This window comes from Helicoverpa zea, chromosome 12 (genome assembly GCF_022581195.2).
Source record: "Helicoverpa zea isolate HzStark_Cry1AcR chromosome 12, ilHelZeax1.1, whole genome shotgun sequence".
In the NCBI taxonomy this organism is placed as follows: Eukaryota; Metazoa; Arthropoda; class Insecta; order Lepidoptera; family Noctuidae; genus Helicoverpa; species Helicoverpa zea.
This window is the reverse complement of record NC_061463.1, coordinates 12,269,844-12,290,230: the sequence shown is the minus strand read 5'-3', so window position 1 is coordinate 12,290,230 and position 20,387 is coordinate 12,269,844. Positions and strand designations below refer to the sequence as shown.

At 35.8% G+C, this 20,387-nt stretch overlaps 1 protein-coding gene across 1 annotated transcript in view; it reads right to left on the bottom strand.

The window, feature by feature from the left end:
* LOC124634970 (serine/threonine-protein kinase SMG1) overlaps positions 1-20,387 on the bottom strand; it is a 144,550-nt gene that overhangs the window by 89,027 nt on the left and 35,136 nt on the right. The window lies entirely within an intron of this gene.

Below are 20,387 nucleotides of genomic sequence, written 5' to 3'. Positions count from 1 at the left end.
TTGCCCGTGTAATCGTGTGCATTCGACCAGCCGACGACCTGCCAGTTACGGGTTATTGCTACTTATTGATGAACATGCTATGTGAAATAACAGTCATATTAACGGGAATAGATTTATGAATATCTTTATATTCTAGTGTGTAAGTCGGAACACACAAAATACGGCACCGACGAGGTTAATTAGTTTTAGTAATTTTACATAATTATCGAATCGAATAGAGGACTTAGTAATTCAATAATTGGGTTCACTATGCTATTTAAAGTACAAACATAATTCAAAGTATTCCACCCTCCAAACAATATTCTTTAACAGAATTTAATCAAGGCAAATCTCGTCCAAGTCATAATGTGTGGTCAAAACTAATATCTGTTGGTTACGTCTAGACAGGTCGGCAGTTAGAGGGTACTTCCACAATTAACATAGTTCACCCCCATCAGTCAGTCACAGCTGTTTAATGTGCTCTTAGCTTTGATGTCAGTTACCCGGGTAACCGGAATGTTTCACGTAGTTAGTAAAAACTGTCGGTTACGTTGTGAGTTCTGTGAGTTAAGCCCACAGTGATAATTAAGCTTTATGATTTCAAAGGGGAATGTTACGTTGTTGAGGAAGATTTATGATTAGGCTTTTAGTAAATAAGTGCTTTTGTTGCGTTTGCTATATAGGAGTTTGTGCATTAAGCGTGTTAATAAAAATAACTGAACATTTCAGATAAAACAATGTTTTCTAGACAATGGAGAATAAGCTCAGACTATCGGATAATTTCGGAAAAAAAAGCGACTATAAAGGATAATCCGGTTATAATCATAAACATATTTTAGCCATCGAAAAGATAAAGCTAAAAACCAATATAAACGAAAGCAGGCTAAAGGGAACCACCGGAAAATGAACACAATAAGTTTCTGAAATGTGGCACAATTTGGAAATAAGTGTCTATTATGAAATCAGGTTGTTATACTCTGAGCTGAGGATACTGAGTCTGAAGTAGCTCAGACTTGTTATACTCTGAGCTGAGGATACTGAGTCTGAATTAGCTCAGACTTGGGATTACTTTACGCAACGTTACGCCTAGTAAGTATACTGAAGGAAATTAGTTCCCGAATAAACTTAGAAGTGCTTTCTGAGAAGAGAGATAACTCGGTCATTCGCTAGATATTTCGCGAATCTTGAGAGTTTTCATGTATGTGGGTGACTGTCTGTTCTATTAGATCTATATTAATACAATATTTTGCTGTAGCACTCTCAGGAACTTTGACGAAAGTAGTACCTACTGAATTACGTAGAAAACATTCAATTATTATACTAGGTAAAGAACAACCACAACTTTTGAACACTAACAAAACTGTTACACATAAATGGGTGCCAAAAGCAACTCGAATGAAAAAAAAGCAAACATTTCCCCCATGAACTTTGTCGCGAACAAAACAGAAAAAATAAACGCTATCACAGTGAACGCTGTGCAATGTACGTGAATGTATTTGTGTGAGAACAGAACAATGGCGACACGCGGCGACTACGTAACGACCACGCAACGACAAGGCCCTTTCAAACGAACACCCAGCTACCACTGTCACAGAAAAAACGCCAGTTGTGTACATTGAAAAGGAAAATATTGGTAACAAAATATATACATGTACATTGGTCAACACGTGCTTCTAACACTACCTCATAAATGTTCTCCCGAGCACGTGCTTCGAACGGGCCTCTATAATCAACGGTCGTAAAAAATCTATTATCGTCGAGTTGACTAACTGATTAGCTGGCGATGTTGTTATTATCGCCTATAACCCCTTATCGCGTTCATAAAAGGGGTGGTTTATTCACCATATACATCACAACAACCACGCCGGTATAATATGAACTGAGCTTCGAATGCTAATCGAAAAAGTTTTAGATAGTCTTTTGTCTTCCACTACAATTTAAAAGATTGTTGGCCGTTTGTGATTTGTCCAAGTTATCCGAATTGGTAGTCCAATCGCCTTTTCATAATGGAGTTCGGAATAATGATGTCGTCGGAATTAGGTTAATTACTCGCTAGCGAATACCTACTTAGCATTATGAGCACAATCTTAACAACAGATCTTGTCTCACGCCTGTTAGATAGCTCTCTACTCCTCTGTAATGATAAAAACAAATGTTCGCTCATTACAGATGAGCGAACATTTGTTTTTAAAAAACAGACCACAAATTAAATGGTGGACGAGATAAATCAAAATATGGACAATAATAGCAATGATAAATATAGTTAACACAGACAATAAACAATTGTTACTTGTTATTATTAACTTATTTCAAAAAAATATCTGTTTCACTTGAAGTGACACAGATGTACCGATCGTGTAATCACAGAAAGCACAATTCGAGATCTAAATGAGCCAATAAATCCAGATAGTAATTTGCGTCGGTATTAATCAGACATAATTGGTTGTCTAGGAACCGTCTCAATGCTCACAACTAATCTACGTATCAGTCTGTCTGTCTGTCTGACACTGGAGAGCATGTCTATTAAATGCAATTAATTGCATATAGGGACAAGACAATCATTGCACACCACGCTGGTCCATTCTAACGCAAATCATATTTGTATAAAATGTTAGTTCAATAACCATCAGTGCTCGCGCCGCCACGTAGTTTTAAAACTTTAAAAGTGAGATTAAAATAAAGTTTCAAGAATAAACGTGATCAACTCATTAGTAAACAGTTCGTTAAAAGTTATTGCACAAATTGCTGATATTTACATTTTATAATACTTAAAAGCTGAAACTATTATCTTTATGTCACGGTTCAGTATAAGAACCTTTACAAACTTGAGACCTTGTGCAAACATCTTTTTGTTAAACTTTACAGATATTATTTGTTGAGGATAATGTGAAAATCTGTAAGACAGCAACTTCAAAGACTTGAAGCATTAGAATTTCAAACAACTGTACTGGACCCCTATAAGATTTGATTAAACAAAGTCTGCAGTGACGATTATACAAAGTTAGGCCTACAGAAACCGAATATTGCGGGAGGTGTTTCATCTGAAATAATAACATAAAACAGTATCCGAGTTCAAAGGCAACTAACTGGCTGCGTAATAAGAAACAATTGTCCGTCAGGTTTTCACGCCAGTTTCCCTTACGTGCGATTATTGTGCCGAGTTCAGCCGAACGTTCCCGAATCTCCCCGAATGTTTTGCGGTAACTTAGCATTATAATCTCTCTTTGTTCCGGATTTTGACAGGGTTCTTCATTGTGGAAAATTAGTAAACATTTCTCTTCTATTTGGGCACAATTAGCAATTTGCTTTTTTGAGATAAAATTATTCTTACTGTGGTTTGATGGATTGTTGGCAACTTTTGACACTTTTTGAGATGAATTGTGTACAAACAATTGGGTTGACGAAGTTAGGGACACAATTCAAAGGATTATTCACTTTTAATTGAATAATAAGCTTTTATATTTAGTATCATATTGTAACAATATATGTAGCTTGCTTCCATTACACAACTAACTGAATAGCGATAGTAGAGCGGACGACAGCGCTCCAATTGAATATTGCATCGGGAGTGAAAGCTGTAGCGCGCCCCGCGGGCCCGCTTCCGCAGTACATGCAGACTCGAACTATTGTAATTGTACCGGGTCTTGTTAATAAATGATGAATACTGATGCTACTCTTAACTCGTTGGACGATACAATGGTATTGAATAAAACTGTTTGTATAAATCGGGATTAGAGCGCAAATTAGACGGGAATATAATAAATATTAAAAACGTATTGATTTATAGGCGTTTGTAAATCATCCATCCTTCGGGCGTTTTACCCAACTATGTTGGGGTTATAGGCGTTTGTAAATAATTAAAATAATAAGTGGTCAAGTGTGAGTAGGAGTTTTAAGTGCATATAATAAAACACCATGCGTTATGTTTACAGCATTGCATGACATTGTAAAATCTATTGTTCCTGGAAATGCATCGCAAAATACGCTAATCCTCAAAATGTGTGGGGGACGATAACCTTCACTCATATCAGCTGATATTAGCGTATTTAATTTTAGCTAATACGATGACAACATCATAAATTCTGTTTTTCAGCGCCAATACTTGATCGAAATAAGTGCTGACAAACATGATAATTAGGAAAAGGGAATACTAATCACTTTGCAAGAAAATAACTACGAGCAGAAATACGAAATAACGAAAAACAGAACTATACATATTTGAATGCTCACATAAAAATCTTTTTTCTTTGAGCTTTGTTCCAAAAAATCCATGTTTTTTAAATAATTCTGATACAGTGCTGCTCCCACAAAGCCTACAAAGTACAAAGGCTGCAATATCCTCGAGCAGGCTGGCAGCAGAGGCAGTATTATTCAAAAGAAATGCAATTATGAATGCACCCGCTCCCCCTTTGTTTCGACACACAATCGTCTCGGAGGCGTGCTGCTACTGACGGGCCGTGATTTCCTTGCAAGTGCTTAAGAAACTAAAGTCTTGGATAATGTATTGTTTGAATACATTTAACTATTTTTAAGATAACACAACATAATCTATACAACATTCTTTTTGTTTCGGACGTTAATGGCTCGATACCACTGGACCGATTGGAAAAAATCTTTCACTGTTGGGAAGCTACAATATTCCAGAGTAAGTTGGCAGTTGTTCCCACGGGACTCGTGTGAAACCACGGTAACAAGGCTAGTTGGGTGTATGAAGGAAAATGTAACACCAACACAATAACTTCGGTCAAGGTAAGACATAAAAATGTCATCAACGTTAAATGGTCCGCTAAATGCCAATATGCAGGTAGATCATATTATGATCACCTTTACTTAGTAATCTACTGATGCATTTCAGGGTCTTAAGTTCAATATTCATACCGTCACTAAGCTAACCGTATTTGTACTTAATGTTTCATCAATTACGTAGTACCTATAACGTAACACAAGTAATAAATGACCCCACAAGCTTATGGCTTGTGTCCTCATTAACACCATTCACAAATTAAATACTAGTAGACGTTGCAAAATAACTGCCTTCGCACACAGTATAATTTAAACAAATTCCATTAATTAATAAGCTGAACAAACAGTAGATCTGCGTGCGGATTACATATTCTGGCTTGTTACCATTATATTCAAATTCATTCGGAGTTGCCTTATTTGAAAATGTACGGAATCTGCGTACTAGATATTAAAAATCGTTTTAGAATTGGTATGTCCGTTAACGATCTGTAAATGTACAAAAAAAAACCTTAAATGTATTTATGAAATGGTTGAACACAATGGAGTCCATTACTGAAATGATTATTTCAAAACGTTGTGTCACTGTCCTTGCCTGAGGACAGTCCCGAAGTTCGTAAGTAGGCACAAAGTGTATTCAAATAGGGGCTCCTAACTCAGACACTTACAACTTTCCACTAAGTTCCTCTGAGACAAGCTTAAAATGTTCAATGCAAAAGTAATAGATGGAAGGAATTTATTTATCTTCTTCATAAAGTATTTGTACAAATGAGTTTTTTTTTGTGGTTTAAAAGTGAAAGCAGTAATCCATTGCAACATTTAAGTCACGACATCACCAACAAAGAATGAAGGGTTGATCGATAGACTAAAAAAGTTTTTTTGGAAGTTTCGTTCGTCTTTGAAGTAGGGAACCCTAAAAACTCGGAAACTATTCATCTAAAATACTTATCTTTAATTCCTGTACAGACCCTCAAACGTAGGGTAAAAAAAAAAGTTTACAGTAATACATCGCTATTAAGGCCCGATTGTGTATAAATAATTCCATCACTGCCCACGGAATCTTCAAATAAATGGAGTCGAAGACACTGCCCCCAGGCAATAATTTCGTCCCACGGCTCGGCCCCCACATTTCATATTCAGAGCTTGCGCCTGTAAAACACTTGGGCACTCGCGAATATTTACTCAGCTCTAAGTGAATAAGTAAACAAATCTATACGAGATTGTTTACTCGATATGGACAGACTATTGATTTTTTATATGTTATATATCTTTGAGAAACAATCATTTTATGATTAGGTCCACTTCTAACAAATATGTGTGTTATTTATGACCAACATGATCTCGATTGTGTTAGAAAGCTTCCATATGAAGAAAGGTTTTACAAACTACAAATAGGCATGATGACAGTAATCAAAAATCATTAAAATAATATATTTATTAAATTAAACTTGAAGCTTGGAATATAAAACGCGCATTGTTTTCTTTATTAATAATGTGATTAATATGTATTTTTATAAAATAAAATTACGAAATAAGGCAATCCGCCATGATATCTTGAACACCAATCAGAGCTCGTGACGTCATCTCTCAAAACAACTCGCGCGAAAGCGCGCGAACGTCACATTTCGTTATGTGAACTTCCACTGCGATCTTTGTTTTTAATTAATTAATTGTTTGTAACACGAGTTATGGAGCCCGGATTTATCAAGGCAAACAGCGCTAATTTGCCTAGAATTGATATCATAATGCTGGGAGAGTTTTTGGCATCAAATAAAGATTTTTGTTCAGCTGAATTTAGAAATGTTAAAACTTCCATGTAAGTATACTAGTTTACTTAAAAAAACTTCCATGTAAGTGTATTAGCTTAATTAAAAAAACTTCTATGCTAGAATCTAGAGAACTATGTAATAACTTACATCAAAGCGATCTTCACAAAAATAAAGTTGTACCCTGGGCAATATTGCTTTTGAATCTCGCCTTGCAAGTTTACATAAGCCACTTGTTTTTTATTTTTTTATTGTGAGGAACATACACAAATAACTTATCAGGAGTTGTTTTGGATGTGTTCTTACACTGGGGGACCCCACAACACCTATGCACTTTAAACACTAAAAACTTAATTATTGCACGAGCGTTGTTTACTTGCGTCTTGTAATTTCAGTCGTGACGTCACGAGTGACGACATGACACTGACAAGCGTTTTCGCGCCGGATTCAAAGTGGACAGAGAAAAATGCAATTATTTGATAAAAAAACTTCGCATTTTCTTAAAATTAATAATTTTTCATATAAAATAGACGTATACCTACACCATAAAAAGGAATTTAAAAAATTGTCATCATGCCTATTATACCTTCTAATGTTCGGTTATATGTATAAGTATTTACCATACTTAAGTATGTATATAGAGTAGTGAGCACAATGTGAAAAAAAAAACGCAGTGCTAAACATTTGTAAAATTAATATCGAAAGCACAGTCACCCATGACTCACCTACCAACAAAAGATGGGTATTACCTCCCATAAAATCTGCCATAATCCATATACGAGTGCAGTCCACGTGCACTGTAGCGTCAGTGCATCACCGTGCACGGTGCTCTCGAGTGGACTATGACGTCATCACGATCATGAAGTATGTGCGTGATATGTTCCATAGTATGTTATGTACTGCGGGTGCAACTGAATGCTGGTTTTTAATATTCGTTGACTCAAAGTTAAATTAATTTCATTGGACTTGAATACGTGTTTATCTGATGCTGCTTAGTTAAATTCTCGCCCATTAGCCTATCATAGGAAAAGACAAAACGAAATGTCGATGTGCAAATATTAATGCATATTTATTTTATATAAAAAGGACAATGTTCGAGAAACAAATCAATCAATACTCGGTTTGTCCCCAATGTATTTATATAACAATTACAGCGAGCACTCGAGGCACCTAAATAAACCTGCATGTGTACACAGATAAGATAGCTGCCACATTATCGGCTGGTTATCGTTTACCACTGCAATTACTACAAGAAAAGCACTCTGCGAACATTTTACTAACTACATCAGACCGCTGAACAAACAAACTAGTAAATTTCAAATGTGTATAAAGTCTTGGTACTACATGGCGAAAGCCGCGTAGTATCTCGTAGACACGCTACGAATTTTCGTAGCGCTACAAACTACGAGCTGCTACGCCAGCTAAATTATTAGCTATTATTAATTACTGTAAAGCATATCCTATAATATAATGAATAATAAAGCGAATAGCTTTACATTGTTTTACGAAGGTATGAGTCGCAGAATGTTTTGTGTGGCAAAAGTCAACATGTCGCGACAACTAAACCCCCATAATACCTACTTCATATTATAGCCTTTACTAAGAGGATAAGGCTCGTATCGAAACAGGGACGAGACACTAGAAGCATCAAGATTACTTGAACGTCCGTCCGGCGGACAAAACTCTGTTTAACAAATAAAGGCACTCGCTATCAACACCATTAAACCGCTCACAAAATTCTAGCAAAACATTAATTTGTACTGGTTGGTAAATTAAATGAAAAACAAATAGAACCGTTGAATTCTTTAAAATTAATTCAACATCCAATCGGGACAATCTGTTGGTTTTCGATACGTTAGATCTATTGTCCGATGGTGAAATCGCTCAACCGAGTTAATTGTTCACGGAATAAAATTATAAATTTAAAAAAACCCCCGACTCAAAAAAAGTACACAATTATTATGACAAAAGGTTAAAAACGCTAAATCCCATAAAAAGCAAAAAATAACTTTTAACACTACGTAAGTACCAACTAAAGCATGTCAGACTAAACTAAATTTTGTCGTGTCGGGGGACCGCTCTAATTATCTAATTAAGATTCGTGTTTTTTTATATACGAATGTTGTAATTAGGTAGGTACCTATCATTTGATTTATGTAAGTATTTTTGAAGGTAAAAAGCGGTCCCCCGACACGTCAAAATTTAGTTTAGTCTGACATGCTTTAGTTGGTACTTACGTAGTGTTAAAAGTTATTTTTTGCTTTTTATGGGATTTAGCGTTTTTAACCTTTTGTCATAATAATTGTGTACTTTTTTTGAGTCGGGGGTTTTTTTAAATTTATAATTTAATTTTATTTCATGCTTTTTGAAGGAGCTACTTAATTTTTCCTTCATTTAATTTATTTTATTTTAAGATGGGGTAGCTATATGCGATCTCGGCCAAAGGAAGCTGTTTAACAATCCTCATGGCAAACTGGCTCTGGGAGAATTGCACAGATTGAGAAACAATAAAGATTAACCTTTGGTGATCCAGGGTTATATACCATTCTGGGGTTTCATCCGCCACATCCCATTTCCAGCATCAGGTTCTCGTCAATTAGAAACATGAAGAGAACCAGTCAAGACAAATTCAATGAGCCCAAACTCGATGGGTTTACTAAAAGGCAGTTCAGGGTTACGTCTCCTATCTTCGTGTCCCTACAGCAGACCAGCTCAGTGGTTCCAGAAGACATTAGTATTTCAAATTTCAGATCCCACATATGCTTGCAAGTAAACTGGGCGTGTAACATTCCTATCACACCTAACAAACGAGCTGATGACCTTGAAGACCTGAACCGATTTCCACCAAACATAGCTAAGAACACTCCCGAATGACATTACTTTCAAACAAAAAAAACCGCATTACAATCGGATCATCCGTTTGGGAGCTACGATGCCACATACACACACACACACACACACAGACACGTCAAACTTATAACACCCCGTCGTTTTTGCGTCGGGGGTTAAAAATAATAAACTGCGCTGCCAACGGCAAATTCTATTCACAGTATTTTTTCCCCATTTTCATTCATTTATACAGTAACACTATTTTTTTTCTCGCTGTTTCGCCTGCGTCCCGGTGGACAATGGTCCAATTAACAGACTCACTAATTTAAAGTATCCTCTACGATTCCATGTGCATTATTAGTTGTTTCAATCGATAGCGAGTGGAACTGAAAATAACCAAAACCAAAAGCTCCACTTATATACACGTACATACAGACACACACACACACACACACACACACACACACACACACACACACACACACACACACACACACACACGAAGCAACTATAATCCCCCGAGATAAAAGAGCCGCTGGCCAGCACCACGTGATTAGGGCGGTCGCGGTGCACTCAAAGCCACCCTCGCGATAAATTGCAGCCCTGAAAGGCTACGTTTGAAGGCTAAGGTGTACTTATATTGCGGGGGTGAAGTTTTTACTCTGAGTCGAATGTGGAGATAAATTAGTGAGGACGTAGGTCGTTATCTTCCATGCTAAATAAGTAATTATGTAGGACAAGCATAGTATATTTTTCTAAAGTTGGTGTAGAATACACGTGGCAAGCGGACTAAAGAAGGTCAAACTATATAGCATTAAAAAAGTTAGTTTATCGAACACATCCGACACAACTTCTAATTTTATTTAGTTCGATTACGAAATCGAATACGAAAAGTTAGCATCTAAGTTACGCTTAATTCGTTCCGTGTACGTAAAGCGTAATTGTTAGAAGAAGAAAGTACATATGTTATTGGTAGAACCTTCAAGTTTTGGATAATTATAACCCATGTTTCAAATGCGGTACCTTTTTTGTTACAAAAATAGAGGTTCATAATAATCCAAAACAACGGCCTAACAAGTAAACTTTAACCGACAAATCCAATTGAAAACACGGGTCAAATCAAACCAGGTGGAGTACGGGAGTAAGTACATTAAACGTGAATAATTGAGCATCAAACGGCAAGTTAATTGCATGATGACGATTGCAAACTGCATTAGTCCATTCATGAAATACTCACTGAAATACCAGGAATTCGCTAAGCAGCAATAAAGCTTGTTTAATGTACCTAAAACACTTTGATGCAGCTCTTTGATATAATTAATAAAATAATGTGAATTGGAATGGCATATTAATACTACAATATTATGAGACTAAAAATAGAATAGAAAATAAACTCCATTCATGAAACAAAAAAGTTACAACGTACGTGTGTAAAAGGAAATGATTAAAATACTGCAGAAACAATTACTTTGATAGATTCAAAACAAACCAGAAAACTGTGTTCACGGTAGAAATATTAAAAGGCAAATTCCAAAGTATGAACTAGATGAGAGAAGTATTCGGCGCGCGGGAGAGAATTGAAGAACTTTCATTGTTATAGGATGCTGGATAACCAGTACGAATGCTCAAAGAGATTTATTACAAAACTACAATAGCACGATCCAGAAAACTTTGGCCTTTATTTCGTTTTGCTTATTTGCTGGGAAACAAACGACTATTTCCAAGCCTCAATCCAACAGGACCTTTTCTGATCATTGATATAATGATACATCTACAAATAGGCTTGATATTATTACATCTATAAAGACCGTCATGAACAATTTGTGGGGTACTGAAATAGAAGCCGCTATACTATAACAAATCTTACTTTGAAATACGGTTATTATTTGTAAGTCCTGCAACACCTGGCCAGTCTACTCCCAGAATACATAACAACAATATTTAGTGGAACAACTGCCGATACAGCCGCGCGTCAAACTTGTCTTAAAGCTAATATTTATGTGGGAAGGTCAGAGAAGGTTGTAGCTTGTGCCAAACTTAACAGTTGTGTAACAACTTGTAACTACGTATTGAAGGATCGTGAACTGTAATTTTATATGAGTATTTTTTTTCCTACTTTTCTAGGATCAACTGATATTCAGGAAGAGTTCAATTATTATGAAGTACAAAACTAAGTAAACGAATCCTAATGAGACAAACCGGCAAGAAAGCCTATATCGGGTGTGTCGTCCATAATCACATTAAATGAAATGCTTTAATATACTGGTTAATATATGTCAATTAACACAAAGATAAAAGAAAAATACGTAAAAATAAAAAAATGATTTTTTCAAACAAAGTAAATGGAATAAAAATGTGCAAAAATTAGAACACCATATAAAAGTCAATCATTACAAACAACTGAAATTCTCCCTTGAAAACTGACAGCTGTCAACTGATCAAAACATACGATACTCCTAACTTTATCTCTGCTTTACACATGATGTTGTAAATTATAAAAACGAAAAATGACTCCTGTGGTTAAACCACTGAATGGATTAGGTTATTTTTTTTACAATTCGTCATAGAATATCATAAAGTATATGCGATATGATTTAATGTGATTGTGAACGACACACCCGATATAATAAAGTGGATGAAATCCACTGGTCAATGGAAGTACATTTCCTCCAGATTTATATAATGCACCTCAAGGTTATAGAAAACTTTTACAATATCTCGAAATGATGAAGCTTACCAGTTAGAACCTACACTAATATCTAAACAATAAAACAAAAGCGGCTCGCCGACAAATCTACATAGTAAAACAGAGCGCAGACAAGAAAAACATCTCCAGGGTTGTTTTGCAGGAAACTCGTTATCTTTATTGGGGGTTATATCGAGCGCTCTGAAGGGGTTGCACGCCAGGATATGGCTAGGTGTGCCGCACCGTACGAGAGAAACGTACGAAGGTTGATGACTTGCCCCAGGCTTTTAAAGGTCAGCTGTTTGTCGTTAAATAAACTCAGGTGAGGTAAACGTACTGAAAACGTCTGGGCATGGCTTTTTATTTTCACGTTATGTACTACTAGAATGTGTGTGAATAAGTTACGTTATGTGAACAGCTTGAAGTTTCATTCTGATACGGACGGAATTGCTATGTCATAGTGAAGGTCTACATTATTTACACCATTTTGCGATAGCGAGCACTGAATAAAAATATAAAAGTCTGAAACGAGTCAATTTGTTCCAAATCGATTTCAATACTGTGAATAGTTAAATTGAAAATGAAATAACATGGCTGGCCAAGGGCAGGAATATCAATAAGACAGACAATGTTAGTGCAGATTGTAGCGGCACCTCCCGCCGTGCATATTCAATGGAGCTCAGCCTCCGTAATGTTACGAATTCATAGCCGCCGGAATGTCTGCGATCGATACCAGCACTTGGATTTTCGATCTGACGTCATAGCCTGCAAAAAATGTTCTAACCTACATTTATACTTCACCAGAATTTTGCCGAGTCATGCTCCATGACTGAACTGTACATAATGTCAGAGGAAAACGAGCGAACGTTCGAGAGCCCCCATAATATGATAAACAATACCTTATCAAACAAGGAAACAATGAATTTACCTGAATCTGATATCCATCCTATCAGCATTGTATCTCTAAACCATAAACATTCAAAAAGCGCTATAAATAACGTTTCCAATTACGAAGGCCATTGTTACTCCATAGCCTAAGTAATCACTACGCAGTATAATGAAAACATATATTGCGGGTAGGAAAAAATCTAGGATAAAAGCGGCATCGGAGCGGACAAAAAGGCCGGCGGCAATGTTTCAACTGCGAGGGATGAACCCAGATCGTGGAAATAAGACAGATATGCCGCAGGTTAACTCAAAACTCTAGTTATTGAGTTTGTTTAATGTTTGAAGCAACAGTCTCTGTTATCCAGAGGTTTATTTATAGTTGAAGAAGGAACAAAATAATTTCATTTTCAGGAACTCAACTTGTCAAACAGAAAAGGACAATGGGCACTTTGTATGAGATTTGGTACCCGCTCCAACAGTAACGTATGATATATCATTTGAAAGGTATTTACGTGAAGAATAATAAAAAGTATGGGGCTTGCCTCAATTAGCTGTCCGATCCGAGTAACGATAAAAATTGAATCTACATAGAAACAAGTATGTCATCCATATATGCAAATTCATGAAGAGGAATATGTCGTCAGTATAATAATTTTAAACTCAGTTAATAGACTTCTTACATTGTTTGAGATACACTCTATTATAATCTAAAGGTTGTAATAGTCTATGGAGTCATACTACGGAAACACAATCGTCATCTGATTTGACAAAAGTTCAAAACATTTCTATTCATCTTTTTTGAAGAATAAATTCATCAATACCTCAGCACCTCTTGGGGAGCAAGATTAAGTCGTAATATGTACTATGTTAACATCGTCTCCTGACTTAACAACCTTAATTGATTGTAAATACTGAAAGACTTTTATCAAATACATAAGCTAGTTCTGCGTGAACTGCAAAGGTTTGCACAGTCTTTTTTTAGTCGGTAGGCAAACATTCTAAGAAGGCCAAATTCCTGTTTTTTTGTTACTTTACCAGTTTTTATTCAATACAGTTGGATTTAAGAACTACATCTACGTTGATGATTTATGAACATTACACATTCTATTAGTCGATGTCACGCGAAATGGACAAGGATTTGGGACTAGTCGTCATAGTAAACATTTTTTGCCTTGCCAAGACCTACGCACTGGTACTAGAATCAACACTGTTGGACAGGGTACCAAAACGCCCATCGTCCTTTGTACGATATTGGTTAAGTATATCCCGAACACTAACAAAGCTCCTTTAGCTTCTTCAGTGTATTTATGTCTGACTTCTTCAAGTATCAACACAAAACGTAATTGTTGTCTCTGCAATATACCCGTCATATTAGACGCTGTTAATAGTTCTCGTCTCATATTCTCTGATCTTCATGCGTGCATGTATGATAGCAAAAACGAGCAAATCAGCCAGTGCTAACGAGAGCAGCGCCGCTGAATACCAACCACTGTATAACGTAGGTCATTCCACAAATTATTATCTCTCGCTAGTTTATCTTGGCAAAAGAAAAATCTGAAAAACCATTTCCATTTAGATAGCTATCTGGAATATTATGTATGTTTTTTCGTGAGGGTTACAATGAGGGCTTATCTGTAGACTATCGAAATTTGTTTCATGTAGTATGTAATCATATCGACACCCTTGGTCATCAAGTTTCCTCAATCGAGACGAATTTTGTAAAAATATCCTTAGGAAAGCTTTCTTGCAAAATACAATTTTAGAAAAAGTTCCTAATTAAATTAATTATTCAGTAGCTATATCTTCACCTTTGTAGAGCCTTAGCTTAAATCCAATGCTCAAATTGTACTTAATCCGATTTCACGTAAAAAAAACGCGTAGTTTTCCACTTTTTTCACACAGGTCTAATTTAAAATTCCGTATTTGTACCAAACTCAAACTCAAACTCAAACTCAAAATTTTTTATTTCAAATAGGCCTATGAAAGCTCTTTCGAAACGTCAAAGTTAGGTGCACGGTTCCAAAGAGTTGGTCTCATGGAGAAGAACCGGCAAGAAACTCCATGGACACTCTTTTTAAAAGAAAATAAAAATAATTACAAACATACAGTTTTCTATCTAGTCCTGAGAATGTTATACAATCCAAATTGAGCTAAAAATGTATTAATAAATTATACAAAATAATTTTAGTGCAATCGTTACTCGAAAAATAATTTATACAATTCAAAGTAAAAATATATTGGGTAACCAAGTTATTATATAATGCAATTTGGGGTCTTGCTGGCTTGGGCTTGGCTGGTCTGGGCGGAGGCACTCCCGTGTCCCGGTCGCCGGGGAAGCCACATGTGCAGAGAAAAAGAAAAAACAATATTAATTTAACGCCAGGCATCACTGTCATTAATGTAATCCTGAATTTTATAATACGCCTTTTTAATCAAAATGTTTTTAACTACATTCTTAAACTTTTTATCAGTGAGATCAAGGATACATTTAGGTAGCTTGTTATAAAAACGTACACAATTCCCTAAGAACGACTTATTTGTTTTTGTTAGCCTAAACTTGGGAACCACTAATTTATGTTTGTTACGTGTATTTATCTGGTGAATGTCACTTTTAACTGTGAATTTATGGATGTTTTTGCGAACAAACATAATATTTTCAAAAATATACAAGGAAGGTAAAGTAAGTATATTAATTTCCTTAAAGAATTCTCTAAGAGATTCGCGAGAGCCCATGCCATAGATCTGTCCCCGAAGATGTTGAGCCGCAGACATCCACTTTTTGCTGTCTGTTGGATAAATAAGACCGGACAAGTTCAAGAGATTTTCCACGAATGCCGTAGTGTCTCAGCTTAGAAATGAGTGTATCGTGGTCCACACAATCAAACGCCTTGGAGAGATCACAGAAAATACCGACGGCATCCTGCGAACTCTCCCAGGCTTCCAAAATCTGAGTGACTAACCGCGCACTTGCGTCCGTAGTGGACCTACCCTTTGTGAAGCCGAATTGACGGTCGTGCAGTATATCGTTTAAGTTGAAATGGTTTAACATCTGATCAAGCATGATCCTTTCGAATATTTTACTTAGAGCCGGGAGAATAGAAATGGGTCTGTAGTTTGACGGATTTTTCTTACAACCTGACTTAAATATTGGAATGACCTTACTGTGTTTCATCAAATCAGGAAAGGAGCCTTCATCTATACATGAGTTAAAGATTTGACTGAGTATTGGTGCAATATTGTCAATCACGGAGCTCAGGGCTTTAACAGAGATGCCCCATAAGTCTTCCGTTTTTTTTAAATTAAGGTTTTTAAAAGCTTTTTTTACTGTATTAAAAGTTATGTAATGGAATCCGAAATCCGGTACTTCTTTAGTAAAATTTTGTTTTAGTAATGACTCTGCAAGTGTAGAGGACGAGTTAAGTGATTTAGTAACCTCTACTGGTACATTAGAGAAAAAATTATCAAACGCGTTAGCAACCTGCACATTATCCGACACAGTTGCATCATTAATCGTTAACGATAGTTCGGTATCCCGGACTTTAATTTGACCCGTTTCCGCATTTATTATTTTCCAAACGGTTTTTATTTTATTATCCGATTTAGTTATTCTGTCACTAATTGATTTAGACTTTGCAAGAATACATACACTTTTGAATACCTTAGAGTAGTTCCGTACATGATCATGAAAAGATTTATCAGATGTCATTGATTTTTCTCGGTACAGGTTATACAATACATCTCTGCTTATCCTAATCCCTTTTGTACACCATTCGTTGAATTTTAATTTATTGTCGATTTTTAGTTTCTTAATAGGACATGATTTATTAAATTCTAGACAAAGTGTGTTAAATAACTTATTAAATTTAGTATTCGAGTCCTCTGATTTAAAACTACTGCATAATTTATTGACAACATTATTTTTAAACGTTTCTAAGGTTCTGTCTGTTAGTTTTCTGTATTTTATTACTATGCTTGACGGAGTGTTTTTATTAGCAGGAAAGCTAACAAGCTGCCCCAAGTGATCCGATCTCACACCAGCAATAATGGAAGAATGCTGAACCACACAATTTGTAAAAATATTGTCTAAACATGAACTTGAAGATGGTGTAATTCTAGTGGGTTCATTAAACAAATGTTTTAAATTAAAAGATTGAAATAGAGATAACAGTTGATATTTATCAGAAGATTCAGAAGATATATCTATGTTAAAGTCACCGCAAATGAAAACTAGTTTATTTGACTTAAAAATCTTCCTAAGTATTTCCTCCATATTTGTAAGAAATAATGAAAAGGTACTTGCTGGTGGTCTATATACACATAAGAATAAATGACTTCCTATTTCTGCACATGCTACCTCGCACAGGCGATCAACAGAGCTCGAAGTAATGTCGCTTCTATCCTTAAATTTTAAATTATTTTTACACAATATCAATGTACCCCCACCCTCTGCAGTTACCCTATTAAATACACTAGCAACCTTGAAATTATTAATATTAAATAACATTTTCTCAGGCTTGAGCCATGTCTCACAAAGACATAGTATATCTATAGAAAACTTATCAGTTAAAAGTTCAATATCTAATATTTTGCCAGAAAAGCGGTTTACATTCTGATGAAGTAGGATGAGGTTGTCGCTACGCTTTTCTATTGTCTTAGAATCTAGTTTAAACAATCAATCACAGTATTGTTAGAATAACTAGTCAATACTGGCTCGTCGCTTATCCTACATTTTGTCATATTGTTGGCTATGACAATGTTAATATTATATGCTATCAATGTAGCTATATTATCTTTATATTTATTAGGGAAAAACATACTTTCCCTACTCAAGTGAAATTCACTAACAAACTTGTTAGTGTCAAAGAATAATAGTTTGTCCCTATGACAGCATGTCAATGTGTATATAAAATTGTTCAGAGTATGAACATAACTATTTTGAGTGTCAGAAAAACAATCAGAATATGGAAGTGCACAAATCATAATGCTTTTTAAATTTAGTTTTAATAAGGTGTTGATACCATTAGCAATGTCACTTTTAATTACATCAAGACTGTTGCCTATCAAAAGAACTAGTGTAGTGTTAGCATCAAACTGTGTATTAACTATCTTGTTTATTATGTAGTTGAAGTGTAGGTTTGGGTAACAGTAACTAGTTACAATATGTTCTTGTGGGAGTGAGTGTTGAATAAATGAGCCTAAACCTTTACCAAATTTATCTGTAAATAAGACTGACTTGTGTTGCTTAGTGTTGTGAATGCTTGGAACAGTATGAGGGGGGTCTAGTAATGTAGTAACAGGCCGGGGTTCAGGGATTGGGATTGGGTGAGCACGGGTACAGGAAAGATTAGTAGTTAGTGACTCATATCTCTCTGCACTGTATTTCACCAGATCCACTAGCTTACCAGCCTGCAACAAGCGCATACTCAGTTCGTGTTGAGATTCCTCATATTTCCTGAAAATATCAGATAGTAAATTTTCTTTCACAATTAATTGTTCATGCAACTGTTTTATGTCTAAGTCATGAGAAACTTGGCAATGTTCTAGCTCAAGAGAACAGGTTTTTAATTGTTGGACTAGCTTTACCCTATCTCTTCTAAGATTAACACAGTTTTTTACCCTACTTTGTTTTTTTAATGCTAAACGGCACTTCCTAATAATTTTGTTATACTTAATATACTTCTTAAATTTTTTATTACTTAATACTACAGGACATTGTGTGATGGTATCATCACCGGTCAGATCTATAATTGCAGCAGAGCTGCTCACAGCTGTGGTACTTCCTACTAACTTAGTGAAACGATTGAGGGTGTCAGAAGTTTGATCCCTAGCTAAATCAGACTCGTATGAAGATATTTTCTTGTAGGCCTCACTTAGTTCAAGCTCGAGATCAGTTATACGTCTCAAAGTAAGTTCATGTGTTTCACTACATTCCTGAAAAGATGATACAAATGCCTGAAGTTGGTTATGTTGGTCTAGAAGGTCCATATGCTGTATGTGCAGCTCGGCCAGGTCAGTTTTTAGGACTGTGTTTTTGTCGACAACATTTTTCACTTCCACCTCGCTGTCCTCCCTCTCCTGCAGTAACTGATTACACAGTGTTCTTGATGCCTCAAGATCCTTTAGAGTGGCCCTTAGCTTGTCCTCCAAGTCTTTGATAGCGGCCCTCCTGGTTGTCATTTTGTAAACTTTGAGTTCAGTTATCTGAAATGTGACAGGAAACAGCTTAGTGGCAGGCAAAATATGTTTCTTAGGACACAATCAGGGAAGAGCAATAGTGAACAGAATGAGAACTAGGAGAAAAAGAAGAAAAAAAAACACATAAGAAATTTTAACTAAAAATAAAAATTAAAGTGGGTAGGGTGAATTAATATTAAAATATTAAAAAATATTTTTTAAACAAGATAAGTGACTATAGTTAAGGAAGATTACATTAAACACAAAAGTTTGACTTTATTTAGAAAAAACAAAAGTGAAACTGACTATGTACAAACAAAGGAATTGGTTTGTAAGTTTGACACAGAACAGAAGTTAATAGAAATACATTGAAGGATTGATCATGGAAAAGTATAGTTATACTTAGTAGTTGTATGAGTGTATATATTAAATAATTGAAGTGTTTGAATGTCTGCGGCAAACGTTAACGTCGTCGATTCTGCTTCCACAATATTGTCAAGCAGAAGGAGACAGTAACTGAGCCGATGTGTGTGGAGGGACGTTGCTCATAACAATGAGCAGTGTACTTAAGTGGTTTGTATAGTGTATAAACACAGAGATACAATAATATTATAAAAGAAAAACAAAATACTCCCCAGATTTCAAATTGTCCGTTTGACAGCTGGTTCACTCAATTACATTTGCTTTGGATTTTCAATATTTGCGACAATAACATATTAACAACACTGTTACATACACTTATTAACTATATTACACGATTTTAAACACGATTATCAATAAATAACTATTTTTCTAAAATATTAAATCACGGAGCCGTTTTTTTCACGACTTGACACTTTGACACCAGTGTTGCCACTATTACCGAGCACGGAAACCACAGGGGCGACATAGTTAGGTTTATTTTTGTACAAAATATTTTCGCAAAGCATATTGTAGGCTGTACCAACAGCTTGGGACGCAAACTTGGCGGAAACAAACGCAAAGTAAACCGCTAACTGGCGCACGTGGAACTTGCCAGATTTCACCGGTTTGTACGCGGTTACCGGCTAATTTTGCTGCAAGAATTTAATGTTTAAAGCTCTGAACTAGGATTTTAGCGGCAGCTGCAGTTCATATGCATAATGCGACTCGTGTTTGGGTAGGGACACAAACAGGAAAATTCAATGCTGAATATTACGAATTAAAATGTCGTCCCTGAAAAAAAAGACATTGAAATACTCGAATGCAAGTAAATGCCTTTCACGTACAGCCTACATTGAGCTCGACAAATGAGACGTTATTCAATTCGCACGATCCGTTTAAGTAAACGCGCGACACGTCAAATG